The sequence below is a fragment of the Myotis nattereri genome (assembly GCF_964212035.1).
Source record: "Myotis nattereri genome assembly, chromosome: 2".
NCBI classification, from domain to species: domain Eukaryota; kingdom Metazoa; phylum Chordata; class Mammalia; order Chiroptera; family Vespertilionidae; genus Myotis; species Myotis nattereri.
In genome coordinates, this window is record NC_138076.1 from 64,854,486 (window position 1) to 64,874,107 (window position 19,622).

At 36.7% G+C, this 19,622-nt stretch overlaps 1 pseudogene across 1 annotated transcript in view; it reads right to left on the reverse strand.

Moving 5' to 3' along the window:
- The window catches only part of LOC308513736 (phosphoglycerate kinase 1-like), a 168,270-nt pseudogene that overhangs the window by 12,984 nt on the left and 135,664 nt on the right, over positions 1-19,622 (reverse strand). The gene's annotated exons all lie outside the window — the stretch shown is intronic.

A 19,622-nucleotide genomic window follows, 5' to 3' on the forward strand; every position in this document is an offset into this window, starting at 1 on the left:
ACAGAGATAGCACTATCAGGCAATATAACCTAACTAATATATACAGAGGACTTCATCCAACAACAGCATTATTATCAAGAACACACTGAATACACCTTTCTGAGGACACCTAAGACACCCACTGAGATATACCATATTCTAAGAACAAAATACTTAAAAATATTAATGAATAAGATGTATACAAAATATATTTTCTGAAAATAATGAAATTAAGCTAGGAATTTATAACAGATACCTGGAAAATCCCAAAAGATTTGGAAATTCAACTTCACACTTCTAAATAATCCATGGGTCAAAAAGGAAGTGTCAAGGGAAATTAAAACAAACAAACAAACAAACAAAAAACAACCATTTTGAGCTAATTGAAAATAAAAAGAAACCATATCAAAATTGACAGGATGCATCTATAACAGTGCTTATGTATAAATTTATCACATAAATGCTAAGTTGAGAAAAAGAGAGAGAGAAAGAGAGAGAGAGAGAGAGAGAGAGAGAGAGAGAGAGAGAGAGAGAGAGATGAGTGTGAGAGCGACACATCATTGATTGCCTCCTGAACATGCCCTAAACAGGGCCAGAGATCAAACCTGCAACCCAGGTATATGCCCTTGACTGGGAATAAAACCCAAGACCCTTCAGTGCTCCAGCTGACACTCTAAACACTGAGCAAACATTGGCCAGGACTATTATATCTTTTGAGATGATCAGAAATGTTTATCTTTTCTCAACTCTCCATTTAATATAATACTTAGTGGTAAAAATGGGATGCTTTCTCAATAAGATAGGAAACAGGATAATAATTTCCTTCCTCATAATGGATTCAACATCACACTGGAATTCCTAATCAATGTAATTAAGCAAGATAAGTAATGGGTAAAGCATACCAATTAGAAATGAAAAGAATCAATCTATCTCTATTTACAGAAAGTATCAATATAAGAATAGCTCAATGTTTAGGTTAACAAAATCAGTGCCCAGAGATTTCCCTAAATAAAGTTGTCACATAAAAAAGGATATGTTTAGTTATTTTTGTTCTGTATCTCATGGCCTGAACTCTGATAAGTTTTGCATTACAGAATCAAAAGAAACCTCTGAGCATAAAGAAAAACCTGAAGATGTATCTTTGAAGACAACTTTCCTATTAGAATCTAACTTTTGTTGGAATCTACCAGAAATTAGATTTGGTTGATATTCCTATAGTATAAGGTACTCAGAATTTTATGGTAAGTTTTTCATAGAATCCTTGATAAGGAGGTGAGCTCTGCTTGAAGAAATACATATATATATATATATATATATATATATATATATATATATATATTACAAGTAAGATATAAATATAATATATTATACTTGTATTTCTCCCTATCCAGGCCCTGATGAACATGGAAATTTGAATTACCACTGCTTTCCAAGAATCATTACAGTAGTAATAACTCACCTCTATGTGGAACCTGGATAACAGCAAGAATCTGCTTTCTTTGTCTGCAAAACAAATGTTATTTATGAAACTGCAGAAGTCACAATCTCCATAATTCGAGGCGAGGAGTGGAGTAAAACAAGAAAGTTATTGGGAAAACCTATAAGAAGAAAACATTTCATCTTTTCAGGAGTTTTCATTATCCCTTTACTCCTAAGCAATCCCAACTACAGTCTCAGCAATACCTTGAAACTGGCTCTCACAAATGGAGTATTTTTAGTGATTAGGAACTTGCCTGACACTTTTCTATGATTTGAGTTTTCTTGCAGGTCATTCACGTAAGATATATTGAACAAAATGGGCATAAGGTGTCAGCAATTGAAAGGTGTTACATAAGGGATGACTTTTCTTACACATCCATTTTAAAGGCATATTTACCAGAGGACTTCAAAAATCGATCCACGTCACTTTTATCTGCTCAGATCTGATCCTACTGCAATCTTTCTATACACTACAGAAAGCACTGCAAAATTTTACATCTTTAGATTTGAGATATTGCAAGTAATAAAGTGGCTTAATGGATCAGTTTTTATTCATGGTGAAACACACCTACTTCAGAAGCATATACACAAAGCCAAAAATACATAAATCATCATTTAGTTATTGTTTTCCTGGTTGGGTTACTTTTGCTCGTGTTTGGTTGTTTGGATATAGTTTAGAGGAGCCCACGTGAGGGTACTTGCTTAGTCTTTGATGCTTTATATATATATATATATATATATATATATATATAGAGAGAGAGAGAGAGAGAGAGAGAGAGAGAGAGAGAGAGAGCACAAAAATTATCATGATAATTATCATTTATTATTTTAATTAGTACAGTTAGACAGCTAGTGGCTAATAGAAAAATGAAAGAAAAGTATTGAGTTTTAAATAAGGAGATTGAATAAATTAATTTTCAAAGACCCTGTTAAAGTAATTTTGAAAAAAAAATTAAAGATTCACTACTTCCTTCAAGATTTCAATTACATTGATAACGCAACACACATACTCATACACACATTCCATCTTAAATTTACCCACATAAAATCAGATGTAATGAGGTGTGTGTTTTTTTTTTAATTTCACTAAAAGTGCACTTCAGCCTCATCCTCCATGCTTATCAACCTCTAGCCATGCCCTTTACTGCCTCACAGCCTTCACTCATAGCCTTTTCCCAATCTTTCCCTTGCTAGTGCTCAACTACAAAGTCATTTCCTGACAGGCATCATCTGACTTTCTGATTTAAATTATGTAACTTCCCTGCTCCTTCATATCATCGTTGCCCATTACTTATTCCATTTGCCTGTTGTTAAACAGCATCTTACTCTCTAGATCAGAGGTTCTCAACCTGTGGGTTGCTTTGGGTGTCGAACGACCCTTTCACAGGGGTCGCCTAACACCATCGGAAAACACATATATAATTACATATTGATTTTGTGATTAGTCACTATACTTTAATTGTGTTCAATTTGTAACAATGAAAATGCATCCTGCATATCAGATATTTACATTACGATTCATAACAGCAGCAAAATTACAGTTATGAAGTAGCAACGAAAATAATTTTATGGTTGGGGGTCACCACAACATGAGGAACTGTATTAAAGGGTCGCGGCATTAGGAAGGTTGAGAACCACTGCTCCAGATGGTGAGTTCCATCCTGATAAAATTATCATGTGCTTGGTTATTTATTTTGTGTGGTTAGTGCAATTGGGGCTAATACAATTGCTGGTGCATAGAATATGCTACCCGCCACACCTGGTCTGTGCCCAGTTCTCCTCATTTTAGGACAGAGAATTAGGCCCGAACCTGTGCCTCCTCCGTGTCTCACCCTTTAGCCAAACTGTTGGCAATTACAGGCAGATCTTCCTTAAAATATTCACTATAAATTACAAATCTGAGTTCTTTTCACTCCCTTTCCATTACACATGCGAATCCAGACCTTTACCAGGGACTGCCTGAGTTACTGGGATTGCCCTGTAAATAGTCTGCTTCCCTCTGACTTCCAATCTCTACAGAATTTTCTCAGAAATCAGTGTTCCTCTAAAAAATATAAACCTATCATATTGCTTCTCTCCTCAAATGCTTTTAGTCTGCTCCAATCACACTTCAAAGATAAATAAGCCCTCAGTGATCTGGTTCCTATTCTGGTTCATGTCTTCCAACTTCAGTAAGGTCTCTGAACCGACCCACAGACACCTACACCAGGGCCTTTGCAGTTCTTGTTTCGGGTGCCAGGAACCATGACTCATGTGCGCATTAGGCCTCTGTTTCAGCATAACATCATCGGAGAAGTCTTGATTGTCCATCCTTTCCAAAAGAGTTTCTTTGCACAATCATTGTTTCCCAGCTTTATTGAGATGTTATTGGCATATAGAATGTTCTTTTGTTTTTATTTCATGCAACTTTATCCTCTCTGCCATTATTTATTGTCTTGTTTTGTTTCTTTTCAATAAAATATATGGTTTTAAGAGTATGAAAGTTTTTTTTTTTTAAATTTTAATTCATGTGCAATTTCCAAGCAACCATAAGGTTCTTAGTGAATACTGTTAAATGAATAAATAAATGTCCAACAAATAGTTCTTTGAAATCTGAATAATGTGGAATATAGTGAACAACATAAACTGATGAACTAAAATAGATCCAGAGACATAGAAGCATCCAACAGACCATCCAACCTCAGGGGAAAGGCGAATGAGTGTGTGTGGGGGGGAGGGGAGTAGGAGTGTGAGAGATCAGCCAAAGGACTTGTATGCATTCATATAAGCATAGCCCATGGACCCAGTCAGTAGGGGGGGGGGGGGTGAAGGCATGTTCTGGGAGGGTGGGAACGAGCAAGGAGAGGTCAAGGGGGGAAAAGGATTCATATGTAATACTTCAGACAATAAAGAATTTTTAAAAATCTGAATAAATACATTAATGAAATAATGCTGCTTGAATGATTAAATTTAAAAAATCAGGTTGTGCAAGCAGTCATTCTCTTTAGCAGGCAATAAGCTATACCAAGGAAGCGTAAACTTCTAAGTCCTATGTTTGAGTCCATTAAATATACATCTATGCATAAAGTTTTATTGATATGTTCATAATGTTCATGTTGTATTAGTCCATATTATTTTTATATCGTTTATCTGTTTCATTAAAAAGGACCCTGACTTTTTATAGGTCATAATATCCTGTCCAATATCTTTTACCAAATATACAAGATCCTCTATAATCTGCTCCTTTTATCTTATTTTATGGAAATCTCATATATCTCTTGAATCATCCAAAATATTAGAAATTGTGCTGACAGCAGGCAGCCACATCTTGGTTACTAATATCATTGTCCAATAAAAGAAACTCGAGCTCTTTTTGAAATGGCTGAACCTAGGACTGGGGCAGGGAGTAAAGAGATGTTCCATCTTGTAAGATCAGGAAGCAAGAACATGTTCAATGAAAAAGTCCCGTGATAGTAGGAATCTGTCAGTGGGGCCAACCAAAATACCCTGAATGGCCAAAGCTGGAAAAATGTGTGCAACAAAACAAAGTAAGTAGAATTTGGTAGAATTTATACCAAAAGTATAAAATGAATATACTTGAGTTCATAATGATACATACACATGATCGAATACGTGGGGAAGAGGAGGCGATCTCCTGTGCAGAAGAATTTCAAGACATTTCTGCATTTACTCTGCTTTCAAGAAGCATAATTCTCTACTCCTTAAGTATAGACTCTACATAGGGATTTCTTTCCAAGGAGTATAGGATAAAAAGATGGGGGAAAGGGTGACTTTATCGTGGAAAAACCTGACAAACACTAGCCAAGAAATTAGGTCAACATCAGTGTTACTGGAATGTACCCTTAATATGATGTGATGAGAATGAAACTTTATCTCTGGGTCGTTCCTCAAACCCATAATCTCAGCCTACTCAGGACAGAAACATATACAGAGAAGAAATATCCATAAAATATCTGACCAGTACTCCTCAAAACTTGTCATCAAAACAACAAAAGTCTGAGAAAGGGCCAAGGTACAAAGGAGGCTGAGGAGACACGATGGCTAAATGTAATGTGGTATCCTGGATGAGACCCTGAAGAAAAAAAAAAAAAAGAAAAAAGAACATTAGGTAAAGCTAAAATAACTAAAGGAACCTAAATAAAGGATGGGCTTTAGTTAATAAGCATGCACCAATATTTGTTTATTAGTTGTGACAAATGTACCATACCAATGTAAAATATTAATAACAAGAAATTAAGTATGGGTATATGGGAACTGTAACTCTCTTCACAACTTTTCTGTAATTCAAAATTTAAAAAAACCCCACAAATATTAGAAAAAAAATAATTTATTCTGAGCCTACAGCTGGTACATGATAAAAATGTGAAAAGTAATTTAGGGCTAGGCATGGATTTAAAGCCTGTCATTTTATCTATAAAGAAGGTGAAAGAAGGTCAGAAAAACTTTCCTAACTACTACCTGGAATATTTTAAAAATTATCTTATTTCTAAGCATTTCTATGTAATGCAGACATTTTATTTTGACTTGTATTTGCCCATATCAATTCCAAGGATGTTCTTTAATGAGAGAATACTAGGTAACAGTCTTGCTAAAGTTATATGAAGCTAGATAGCTTAATAAATTGATCTTTGAATAGTTCAGACATGGGCAACTTTACTTAAAGTGGTATATTACCTTGGTGGTAGTCACCTGCTGAATATTTCTAAATCAAAGAACATTCCTTCTCTTGTCATATTTTCGCTCACAGAATGATTTTGAAAGATCTATTAATGTTTCTTATTACTTTGAAGGAGAAAGATTTAATATCCTGGCTTGTTTGGGGGAGCTGGATTGTTACTCAAACAATGCATATAGCAAACACTTTGTTTGTAAACTCCAGTATCTTTTACAGCTGCACTCTCTGCCATCCATGTCACTGGCAAGAGCTATTAGAAAATCGTTTTTGTCCTTCACAGCTTTGTATCAGCTGTCCATTTCACTTTGACCATGGATACCTGATGACAACGTACCATTTGACCAAGGAAACAATTTGTTCATTTTTATTGCTTCTTTAGAGAATTGCTCTGTTTCTTATATTGTCAGGAGAGGAGAATGCTGACAAGATGATATCGAATCAGACTCAAAACCAGCCAGTATGGTCATTAGTTTACATGCCAACCAACAGCTTCCCATTTGGCCTGAAAACAAAGAAATTTTTTTAACCTCTTAGTGCCAAAGTTCTTAATAATTGATCCTCCTCCTTGTTATCATCATCACCTTACTACTGCAGAGATGCCACCTTAATAAGCTTTCAATTTCATGTTACACTCTAAAAAGTTTGACTCTAATTAATTGTAATAAATATAATTAAAGAGGAATTATCTCTAAGAATTTTTACAGTTAACTTATTTTAATAAGGTTTACATCATATGGAACCTATAATTTATTTTAATGCAGGATTTTTATTATTTAAAGTATCTTTTATAAAATCAATAAGATTACAAAAAACAAAATTTTAAATTATATTCATAAGACTCATATGGACACTTGTATTTTCGTAAAGATTTTCCTAAATTTATTTATGCATTTATTTTCAATAAGAGATAGACCTATATGAAATTTCAAATGCATTAATTTTTAAGATTAAGAGTGTATTTTTTCTATGTCAAGAAATTCTTAATATAATGAGTTATAATTGGCACAATAATGTACAAAACCTGGCAAACAATGTATTAATCTATCTGGCAATGTTCCAAATTACATCTACACTTCCATGCCAGAATGTTAATGCTTTTGTGCTTATAGTGATCTTTTTTAATTTGTCAGAATGGGAGAAACAAATCTGTTAGCATGGAATGAATGGTTCTTTATGATACAACAATGTTCTAACTTTGTTCTACCTATCTTTCTGCTAAACTATTGATACCACTAATTCATACTGTCCAGATTCATTGTTTTAGCAATGTCACATTTAGTGTTTGGCTATACAGGAACACACATATCACAGGATCACTGTTATGTAACTGAAATGTTCTGTATGTATTTCATCATAGTTGTTAGAGGCTGTTCCTCTGGATTATAACTGATTTGTATAGAATTAAATACAGTTATTGTACTAAAAATTTCTCCATCAATTAAATGCCATGCAATGGCTTTACTTCTATTATTGGAAATTATTAATTAGTTGAGTGATCATAATGGAAGATGTGATGCACCTATATTTATTTATTTATGTATTTATCTTTTTAGTCCTCACCTGCCAGTGGGCGGCCGGAGGGAAGCCAGCCCAGGTCCTGGGTGCCTGCTGGCAGCTAGAGGAGGGAAGCCTGGGTCTTGGGTGCCAGAGGGAATCCGGTGCCGGCAGCTGGGGGAAAGAAGGCCTACTCTTGCATGAATTTTTGTGCATGGGGCCTCTAGTAATAATATAAGCCCCATGTTTGCATCATTTTACTGCCTAAAACAGCAATTCTCAACCTGTGTGCCACAGAATTTTTAAGACCTGACTATTTAGTCAGGGGCACTGACATCATTTTTCTTAGATTATCAAATACAAAAAAAAAATTGAGAGCAAGCAACCCAACAATAGCTATTTGGTATGAGTGAATCAAAATTATACGTTGTTTTTTTTTTGTCACATAACAAAAAATAAGGTATTTTATTTTGGTGTGCCACCGAATTTTAGTAATTAGTTTATGTGTGCTCTGAGATTAAAAAAAAGGTTTAAAATTGCTGGCTTAAAGGAAGACCTAGGCCTTAGAGCAGTGGTTCTCAACCTTCCTAATGCTGTGACTCTTTAATACAGTTCCTCATGTTGTGGTGACCCCCCAATTTCATTGTTACAAATTGAACATAATTAAAGCATAGTGATTAATCACAAAAATAATATGTAATTATATATGTGTTTTCCGATGGTCTCAAGCAACCCCTGTGAAAGGGTCGTTCGACCCCCAAAGGGGTTGCAGCCCACAGGTTGAGAACCACTGCCTTAGAAGGATCGTGATGGAGCCCAGTCAGCTCTCTGAGATGAAGAGATGAAACTAGGAGAACCAGAAAGCCAAAGTGGCTGGAATTTACAAGACAAAGCACCAGGGGAAAGAAAGTTGCACCAGATATCAACAAAGGGTCTCCCTGGAGTCTTCAGCAAGGTATTGATAAGCACCTGTATATAAGGAAGCTACCAGATGTGGCAAAATGAATCACACAAAAAGTGCAAAGAAAAATCCCTTTGAGCACAGAGAGGACTGATAATAATCTGTGTTACCACCAGCCAGAGTGGAAAGCCCTGGAATTCATGGAGCATCAAGGATGCTCATTAGGGTAATAAAATAATCCACAAGATTCTTGCACCTATTACAAAGCTGTAAAGTACATGGAACAAAATCCAAAGGAACTGAAGGAGAAATACACAAATCCACACCTGCAATTAGAGATTTTGCTAATTCAGATTTATCAATTTGAAATAATTGATAAAATAAGTGAATATAAAATTAATAAGGATTAGAAAAGTTAAACAACACGATAAACACAGTTGACCTAATATTTTTAAAGGAATTTTGTGTCTATTTTCATGAGAGATATTAATTTATAGTTTTTGTTTTTTGTGCTATCTTTATTTTGTTTTGGTATCAGGTAATAATGGCTTTATAAAGTGAATTGGAAAGTCTTTTTTATATACTTTTTGGAAGAAATAATGTAGAATTTGTGTTAATTCTTATTTAAACATCCTATATAACAAAAGCCTAATATGCAAATGGTCCCCTCATCCAGGAGTTCCACCACTCGCTATATGTACGCTGACCACCAGGGGGCAGTGCGTAACTTGGTGGGCATAGGTGATGTGGTGCTGGCAGCGGGTGGCAGTGGAGGTGCTGCCGGCCCTAATGAGCCCTGACGAGAGCAGGACAGTGGCGAGATGGTGGAGCATATGAACGGATGCACCAGGCCAAGATGGGTGTGAGTGGGACCCAATCGTTCCACCAATCACCCTGCAGATGGTGAGCAGCAGGGGTGGGGGGGCAGGGCTGCCACCCAGCTCAGCTCCCAGGTGCTGAGGGAGCCTGGCAGGGGCCCAATGACTCAGGCAGAGCACAGCGCACATCGACCTGGGGGCCCAGGTGCTGCTCAGGGCCCTGAGGTCAGCTGGGACCAGCCCTTCCACGCCAGATGTTCGTACTTCAATCGCCAGCCAGGCCTAGGGACCACACCATGCATGAATTTCATGTACCGGGCTTCTAATTAGATATAATTCACCAAAGAGACCATGTGGGCCTAGGGATTTATTTTGAGGGGATTTTAAAATTATGAATTCAATTCCCTTTCATGGTGTTAGGAGGCTATTCAGATTATCTATTTTATATTGGGAGAGTTATAAGAGTTTGCCTTTTTCAAAGAGTTAGACCGTGTTGTCTAAGTTGTCAATTTTGTTTGTAACGTTGTTTATAGTGTTCCACTAGTATTCTTTGATGTCTGCAAAGTTTACAATGAATTCACTTCTTTAATTCTGATATTGGTAATTTGTCTTTTCTCTTTTCCTATCAGTCTTACTAGGGAGTTGTCAATTGCAGTGATCTTTTCAAAGAACTAACTCTTTCATTAACTTTATCAATTAGAAATTTTAATGATTTTTGCTGTTATCTTTATTAGTTATTCTGCTTTATTTATGTTTATTGTGCTCTCCTTTTTCTAGTTACTCGAGGTGGGAACTTCAGTAATTGTTTTAAGACATTTCCTATTTTCTTATGTATTTACTACAACTGTTTTCCCTGTTAATAGTGCTCTTCGTTCTGCCCCAAAGTTTTTAAATGTTGTATATTCATTTTCATTCTGTTTCATGTATTTTTAAAAATTTCACTTGAGGAATTTTGTTTAGCTTTTTAAGTGTGGAAGTTTAGACTCCCTGCTTGCCCTCTGCTTGTGTGGATGAGGATAGAACCTTTTTTTTTTTTTTTTTTTTTTTCCTGTGCTGCTTGACTAGATTAGAACACTTGTTATTAAGTAATATGTCTCGCTAGGCTATCTCTTTCCTTGTCCTTCAGCTAGAGAGAATAGCTTTTGTTGGAGAATTCTTTTGTCTGGGCTATTGGCATTTTCAGGTTACTAGCTTGTTTAGATTTAAGTCTAAGGTATATGAGGGAAAGAAAAACCCACAATGTTTTTGTGTTGTTTCTTGAGTCCCAAATTTTCTAGACAGTCTTACCTCTCTATATGTTTTGGAGAATATATATATATATTTTAAACAATATTAGGTTTACAATTTTGAAATATTTTCAATTCTTGAGTATTGTTGAAATATTTTAACATTGTATACAAGCACCTAAAATTACTTTTCTAATGCCTTACTTATTATTGTATGCATCAGTTGCCTAATAACATTTTAGGCTGTCATATACTTGACACCTGCAACTTCTGAAGACCTGGCAAGATGAAACAGATTGATTAAAGGAGCTTCTATGATTAATAAACAATATACATAGGACAGAATGTAAAATTAGGTTGACAAATTTTTGTTAGTAAGTAACAGCTATGACCTAAAAAGCAAAATACCTATAATAATAATACCAAAAAAGTGAATTATTTTAAAGGCAAGGGAATTGAGAAGTAATTAATGGATTAAAGATAAATAGCTAATAAATGCACAGGAAAATATTTCAATTACATTAGCAAACAAAGTCAACAATAATACTATTTATTCACTGGTTCTTTTGAAAGAAATTTATAGATGATACTGCTGATAGTATTCTCTGAATGATATCCCTTCCTAGCCCTGATGATGCACCCTCTTGCAATCCGGGACCCCTTGGGTGATGTCAGAGAGCTGGTTTAAGCCCAATCCCACAGGCCAGGCCAAGGGACCCCACTGGTGCACGAATTAGTACACCAGGCCTTTAGTTGGTTAATAAGATTGTATAGATTTCAAGTGTACATTTCTATGATACATGATCTGTATATCGCATTGTGTGACCACCATCCAAAGTGAGATCATCTTCTGTCACTATATATTTGACCCCTTTACCTTTTACTATTCCTAAATTAGAAACATCTAATTCAATAGTTGTAAACTAGAACATTTTAATAACATAGGACAAGATTTGAGATAAATGTAGTAGGCATTTAATCTCCAATGAGGGTGGATATATAGATATCAATATAGATATATATTATGCTTTTATAAGTACTTAAATGATTGTTTTCATAAAGTAATTTAAATTACAAGAAATTTAAACTCATTTTGATAGTGATATAAACTAATAATCTAATTTTTCTATTATAAAACCAATATCCAATCATATTCTTCAATTTATTTCTTTCAGTAATCTTTGGTCCCTCATTGTATGGATGTGTTTATGTTTTGTGGAGTCTTTCTGTGCAATTCTATAAAAAAATACAAAAGAGAAAACAAAATGTCTCTAAAGACCAGCCTCAGAGTCAGAAATCATCTTGGCACTTATTGGCTTCAAATTTTGGAAACATTTCCTATCTTACCAAGTCTGACAGCTAAAACATACTGTTCATGGTGCCTGTTAAAAACATAGATAGCAGCTATTATCTTGTGATTTTTTTTTTTAATTTCAATCTCACTCTTATTTCTACCCTGCTTTCCCAAATCTAAAACAGAAAACAAAACAAAATGAAAACTCTTTCCTTTAAAAAGAATTTAACATTCTCATATATCTAGCCCCCCAAAATTTTCTTTGAACTATTATGGTTCTTTGAAATTGCAAATATGTCATTTCAGTTGAAAGATATAAAAATAAAATACAGCTTCTTTAGAAAGCAAGGATTCTGGACTTGGCCCAGGGTGATCAATAGTATTCTGCCCTTGGATGGACAATCGCCTCTTGTGTAAACTGGAGTGTTTTCTGCCATGTATGGAAGGACTTGAGTGTTTGAAAAAATAATGCATATTAAATCCCTGTCCCTAAAAGGAATGAGAGTAAGCATATGGAACAAATCTTCACTTTAAATCATTTGCACATGATATGAGAAAATCATATACATGGCTTTGGACACATAAATGTATTAGTTTAAAAGATCCACAAAATGTTTAATTTATATATTACTCCTCCCCAAAGATATGTATCCTCTGATAACATGGTAAAACATATTTTTATTAAAATATTAATAGATTCTAAGAAAAGGTATTTTAATATTCAAATAATACATATCACCCTTAGTTTTAGTGGTTACTACATAACACAATAATTAATGTGCGTAACAACAATTAGCAAGTAGTGTTTAAGATACAAAGGCATTTTTATCTTCGTTGAAATGCAAAATTTTGTAGACTCATTAAAATATTTGTCTCAAAGTGTCCAAGAGCCCAAGTGTCTATTAAATAACAAGAAAACTGCCTATTAATAATTGAAGTCTCTGTAGTTTAAAAATTATTTCAAAACATAAACAGAAATATGTGTAGTCTCTGTTAGATGTCTCGAACAGCAGGGCAGTTATACATTTTTAAATAGTCATTGACGTTCAAACCAAAAGTTGATAGCGGGCTCCTCACCCCCATGGATGTGTGATTGAGAGGTAAGCTTGGCGATCAGCAGCTCTCACTATAGACTCGGGCTATCATTTGGTTTAGTGTTAGACTCTGTGGTGGCATAGTTTGCAGCTATATGCAATTGCCACTTTGCTTCATAGGCTGCACAGGGCCTGCATTCCAACTGAGAATGGTACTGCATACCAAAGTAAGTGTTGGCTTACCTCTTGATGAACAATGAGAGATACATGCTCCGCACTGTGTACAGGTAGAGACAGTGTCTTGACTAAGTGACAAATCATTCTCCCTTGGAGTATCTTTATTTTTGTATAAATATATTATATACACATCCACAAGCCTCAGTGAGTAGTTAAGTTGTTATAGATAGATCCCTGTAGCTCAGTTATAAACCAACACTCTTTTCATTACCAATGAAAATGACATTTTGAATTCCTGGTACAAATCCATTAGAATACATTACTAAAAGTAGCTTCCAACTATATTATTGACTTAAAAAGACCGCCTTCATTAGAAGAATATACCTGGCAATACCTCGTCCCACTGGTGGGGTTTAATAGTTCATAAATTAGCAATTGTCACTGCTTTGACCTATATCATTTATTTTTATTGCATTAAAAATTCTTGGCTTGTCGGTATAGGTCATTAAACATTTATGCACTTAACCTCAGCACTAAAATCCATGATTCTTTGGCAGTCCCTCAACAGACTACATAGCACTTAATATTTTTGTCCTCATAAATTGGAATATAATTCAGTAATATAAATTACTTATCTAAAATTGATCTGACTCTGGAAGCTAACAAATTAGGCACCTCATTTAAGTAGGTTACTGCCTAATATATCAGAAGATTTCATTCATTTTCATGGTCTAATTACATTAATCAGTTGCATCCAATAATTTTAAGTCAGATTTCTATAAATTACAACATGTAGAGAACAAAATTACATCCATCAAATTATCAAGAGACCTAATTTTATAAACTGGTGTGCCAGAATTATGTCATAGCAATTTTACTTAATATGTAATTGATACTCAATTTTAAATTTGCCAATTTAAATTTATATTTAAAGGCTTTACAGGTTCAACAAAAGGAGAAATGCCTTAATAAAACTATCTGGACATCACATTGCACCTTGTAACATGTATATAGTTAATCCTCAACCAAGGGTATTTTTTCCATTGGTTTTTACAGAGTGAAAGGGAGGGAGGGAGGGAGGGAGGGAGGGAGGGAGAGAGAGAGAGAGAGAGAGAGAGAGAGAGAGAGAGAGAGAGAGAGAGAGAGATATCAATTGATTACTTCCTGCACTGGCCCCAACAGGGGCCAGGAATGGAACCTGCAACCCAGGTACATACTCTTTTCTTGGATTCAAACTGGAGACCCTTCTGTGTGTGGGCTGATGCTCTAACCACAGGGCACACAAGTGAGGACTGTGTTTTTAATTTTGATCTTCACCACAGACCGATAATTTAGATTGGAAAATATATTGATATTGGGACAAGTAAAATGAACAACATCCCTTGAAAGTTTTAAATGTCTTTGCCAGCCTCTGAAACCTCTCTTTACTGCTCTGGAAAGTTCTTCATTCTGTATAGGAGTATGCAGAATGTAAATTATAAAGCATTTCTATTTTAATCAGAGCTGCACTTGTCTAATTTCTATTGTTGCAAAAGGACTTGCAGGAGCAGGCTGCAAGAATGGATACTGGCCACTTAGCAAGAATCCTCAAAGATATATTTTTTGGAAGAATCAGTTCTAAATATCCTGGAACCATCTTCTCTCATTGTCATTCCCAACAAATTTACTATTATTTGACTTTTTTCTCCTTTCCTTATTTGGCTCCTCATTTGTTATTATGAATTATCTTCCTTTCTTTTCTCAACAGCTAGATTATAAACTGCCTGTTGGAAAGAGTAACTTTCTTGATATAAGTAAACTGCAGTGTCTAGGCAGCCGTGGGCAAACTACGGCCCACGGGCCAGATCCGGCCCGTTTGAAAAGAATAAAACTAAAAAAAAAAAAAAGACCGTACCCTTTTATGTAATGACTAGGGGCCCAGTGCACGAAATTCGTGCAGTGTGTGTGTGTGTGTGTGTGTGTGTGGAGTGTCCCTCAGCCCAGCCTGCCCCCTCTCACATACTGGGAGCCCTCAGGCGTTGACCCCCATCACCCTCCAATCGCAGGATCGGCCCCTTGCCCAGGCCTGATGCCTCTGACAGAGGCGTCAGGCCTGGGCAGGGGACCCTCACATCCCCCCGTCACTGGTTTTGCCCCCAGCCCAGGCCTGATGCCTCGGCCAGAGGCGTAGACCCCCATCACCCTCTGATCACCTGATCGGCCCCTTGCCCAGGCCTGACGCCTCCGCCAGAGGTATCAGGCTTGGACAGGGGACCCCCATCTCCCTCTGATCGCTTGCTCCACCCCCCGCCCAAGCCTGACGCCTCTGACCCAGGCTTCAGGCCTGGGCAAGGGGACCATCATATCCCCCCAATCCCCAGCTCCGCCCCCCACCCAGGCCTGATGCCTCAGCCAGAGGAGTTGACCCTCATCACCCTCCGATCACCAATCACCGGATCGGCCCCTTGACCAGGCCTGAGGCCTCCGGCAGAGGTGTCAGGCCTGGGCAGGGGACCCCCAGCTCCCCGCGGTTGCAGGCTCCGCCCCTGCCCAGGCCTAACGCCTCTGGCCTAGGCGTCCGGCCCGGGCAGCGGGGACCTGCAGTGGCAGCGGGGGGCGCCGCGATCATGGGCTTCGCTTTAGGCCCAGGCAAGGGACCCCTAGCTCCTGGGACTGCCAGGTTCGACCGTGCCCAGCTCCCATCGCTGGCTCCACCCCTACTTCCTGCTATCACTGGCCAGGGCGGCAAAGGCGCCTGATTCTCCGATCATGGCTGCCCCCCAGCTCTTAGCTCCCCCCTGGGTTTCCAATCACTGTCAGTGGCAGGGGGCTTCTTCCTTCTTTCCTTTTCGCCTTCCTGCATTGTGCCTACATATGCAAATTAGCCGCCATCTTGTTGGCAGTTAACTGCCAATCTTAGTTGGCAGTTAACTGCCAATCTTAGTTGGCAGTTAACTGCCAATCATAGTTGGCAGTTAATTTGCATATAGCCCTGATTAGCCAATGAAAAGGGTATCGTCGTACGCCAATTACCATTTTTCTCTTTTATTAGTGTAGATGTTTACTTTGAATTTATATTAGTTCACACAAACACTCCATCCATGCCTTTGTTCCAGCCCTCCGGTCCAGTTTAAGAACCCATTGTGGCCCTCGAGTCAAAAAGTTTGCCCACCCCTGGTAGACATAGTAAGTACTCAAAATTAGCTGTTGCATTAAATAAAATACTTTCCATATGTCTTCATTTTTTTAGTTCTAGCTTATAGATGTCAGATAAAATACCTGACTTATTAATAAATATTTTCCCCACTTTCTTTCATGGTCTATGACTTCAGCTTCATTTTGGGGATATTCTATGGATTTAAAATGTTCTTAACCTTGGTTTTCTACTCTCACTGTGAAAGAAATAAAGTAGAACTGATACTGTTGCTTATCATATAAGATGTGAGGTTGTCAGATGGTAGGCAGAGGGAATAGCCATATGGTGAATAGTAAGATGAAGTTGAATTTTGGGGTGAAGCAGTAAGTGAGACCAAGAACACAGTAGAGGAATAAATGAACATCTATATGTTTATTAAGAAGAGTTTGTCATGGCAACTTTGGGTACGCTGTTTATTTTCTTCTCTTTCTGAAATTGGATTTTAGCAAAATAATATGCAGAGCAGCAAATTTGTATGAAAGGATGTAATGTGGAAAACTGCTGTTTAATAATGGGGCAAGAGCTATAAACAGCGGAGAGGCTATAATTTGCTGTGGACAGAGTAGCTAAGCTACACTTTCCCATGATGAAATGTTACTTCTTCTCTGCTGAACTTTCTGAGAATGTGGATATTTTTATACCAGGAAGGCGTGCCTTGTATTCCCAACCTCATTCTCCTGGACTCTCTCAGACCCTAATTTAAGACACGTTTCCCTCCATAAGGAACATACCTGATTAAGCAGGTGCACACACTGCAGGGGGCCTCAGGGAGGGATGTGGGAACGTAAAGGCCTCGCTCACATAGCACTATAGTATCCACGCTGGTCCAGTTAGAGAGAAGCACTGTTTTTACTGAAAGGTTTTCTTTCTTTGTTTTTGGGGAGGGAGGTAACATCAACCATGGAGTCTTTCTTAATGCATTTGAAATACATTTTTTTTACTAGATTTTGTTTACTTCATAAGAAGTCGTTGGGGCAATTCTCTTTGCCGAGTGTGGTAAGTCCATAGTTCACTGAACAGGTCACGGAGAAAGGAGACCCAGTTTGGGGTGGGAAACTAAAACTATGTTCTTTGAACTCCTTATGATAAGAAAGTCAATCTTAGGTTTACAACTTGAAGCAGAGAGCATTTTGTAAACTTATTAGAAGTAGCTGTCCTCCTTAGCCTTTTAGTACCAAGTATGACTTAGAAAGACCGCATGAACAAATGTTCACTTAGATATTGAAAATGAGGTATCTGAAATAAGAAATTGATTGCCTAATACTGGAGATGGAATATGAAACATAATATGGACACAAAAAGTTATATAAACCTGAAAGAAAAATATTTAAATTGTGGTAAGCAGAATTCTGAGGATAATTTCCCTTAGATTCCCATACCCGGGTTATTCACTGAAACGTAAATCTTGGTACTGCTAGAACCAAACATTGCACAGAAAAATAAGGTTATTGATGAGATAATCTGACCGTAAAGTGGGAGATTATCCTGAATACTAGGAATTTTATCTCAGAGATACTATCGGGGAAGTCCAAACACATGCCTGACACTTGTCTATATTCAATAATAATCTCTTTTATCTAGTTCTCCTTGATCTTTTTGAAATACTTGAAACTATTAATACATATTGCAATTCTTTCTTTGTTTCATTGTTTTTTCCCTGACCCTTTTCTATCTTTTGGAACACACTTTTTTTTCCCTTACTACCTTCTATTGTTTGCATTTTTCTATTTTTAAAACTATGCTTTATAATTTACTTCTTATTTTGTTCCATCTATCTCTCATACATTTCCTTGGTTTCATGCAATTCCATGTCTTTAACTATTACCTCTTCTATGTACATACAGACTTTGCACATTACAGAAATAAGCAAAATTAAATTGACACATCTTTAATTTTACTGTTAAATCTAGACATACATTTCACCTGCCTCTTCCAAATTTCTCCCTAAATGTTCCAGCAGCATCATAATTCAGCATGCCCCAAATTTCTTTTCCAATGCAATCAGTTCTTTACTTTCCAATATCTACAAATGGAACTCTCTTAAGAAAAATGACTAGATTCCTTTGAATGACTCTTGATGCTTTAAGAATTTCTTTCTATCCAATTATTTTTAAATTGGTGTAGCATCTACCTCTACCACAGCTCTCATACATAATTCCTCCTTTCTATTCTAATTATTATCTTTCAAAGATTTCTGCAGGCCTTCTAAATATCTCCCTATTTCTTTAACTCATCCTGTATAATGTTTTAGCTTACTGAACAGGTCACTACTTTTGTCCCTCCCTTGCTCAAAAAGTTTCCAATGACATTGCATACAAATTCTCCCTCCCCTAATTTAGCCCTACCCAATATATCATTTAGAATTTTTCTTCCCCCTAGTTCCTATATAACCATCCAGGTAAACCATTTCTGTGGTTTCCTACCATTAGACTTTTCCAAATGTTACACTCTCCACTGGGAATTCCAGCCTGGTATCATTAGCACCTGGTCACATTTTAGCTTTTCTCCATGAACTTCCTTTTAATGTCAAGGCTAAATGAAGTGTGGCGGGGGGGGGGGGGGGGGGGGGCGGGCGGGCATGCAGGCAGTAGCAGATCAATGATTCTCTCTCATCATTGATGTTTCTATATCTCTCTTCCTCTCCCTTCCTCTCTGAAATCAATAAAAATATACATTTAAAAAAGGCTAAATGATGCTTTTTAAAAATCCATCTATATTCTTTAATGGCACTTGCTTTACTTTGCATTAAATTTTCTCTTGTTGATACCTCATATTCTCCTACCAATGTGTTAGTTTTTTGATAAAGTAACTGTTATTATGCTATATATCTTCATGTCAGCCCCCAACAGATACCTTGCTCCAAATAAATATTTAAAACATGTTTAACTATTTAATTTGTTGAATTGAAAGAACTATGTAGGAAAAAACCTGGCTAAATTTACCTTTACAATAAAGAATACATTTCCATTCATCTTTTAAAAGTATTTTACTTTTCTTTCAATGAATGTGATGTCTCCTATTCATTTAAAGTATTCCATAAAAATTTCAGAAGCACTGCAGAAGTGACATAACTATTGATGTGTTTTGACTTCCTGCAAAGTGGGGAAGGTTTATTTTTTGTCAATTATTTCTAAGGAATGACCATTCTTTCCTTGAACTGGCTTATGTGTACTCTAACAATTCTAACACAACCTGACACTAAATGGAACTAAATGGCAGAATAAATTATTATTAGAAAAAGACAGCATGTTTCCGTTGGGCTATACAATGGAACTGACTCACAAAATAAAATGCAGGAGCTAGAGCTCCCTTCCCACGATGTGATATTTAGTTTGATAACCACTTTATCACTTTAGCGGAAACTTTTCTA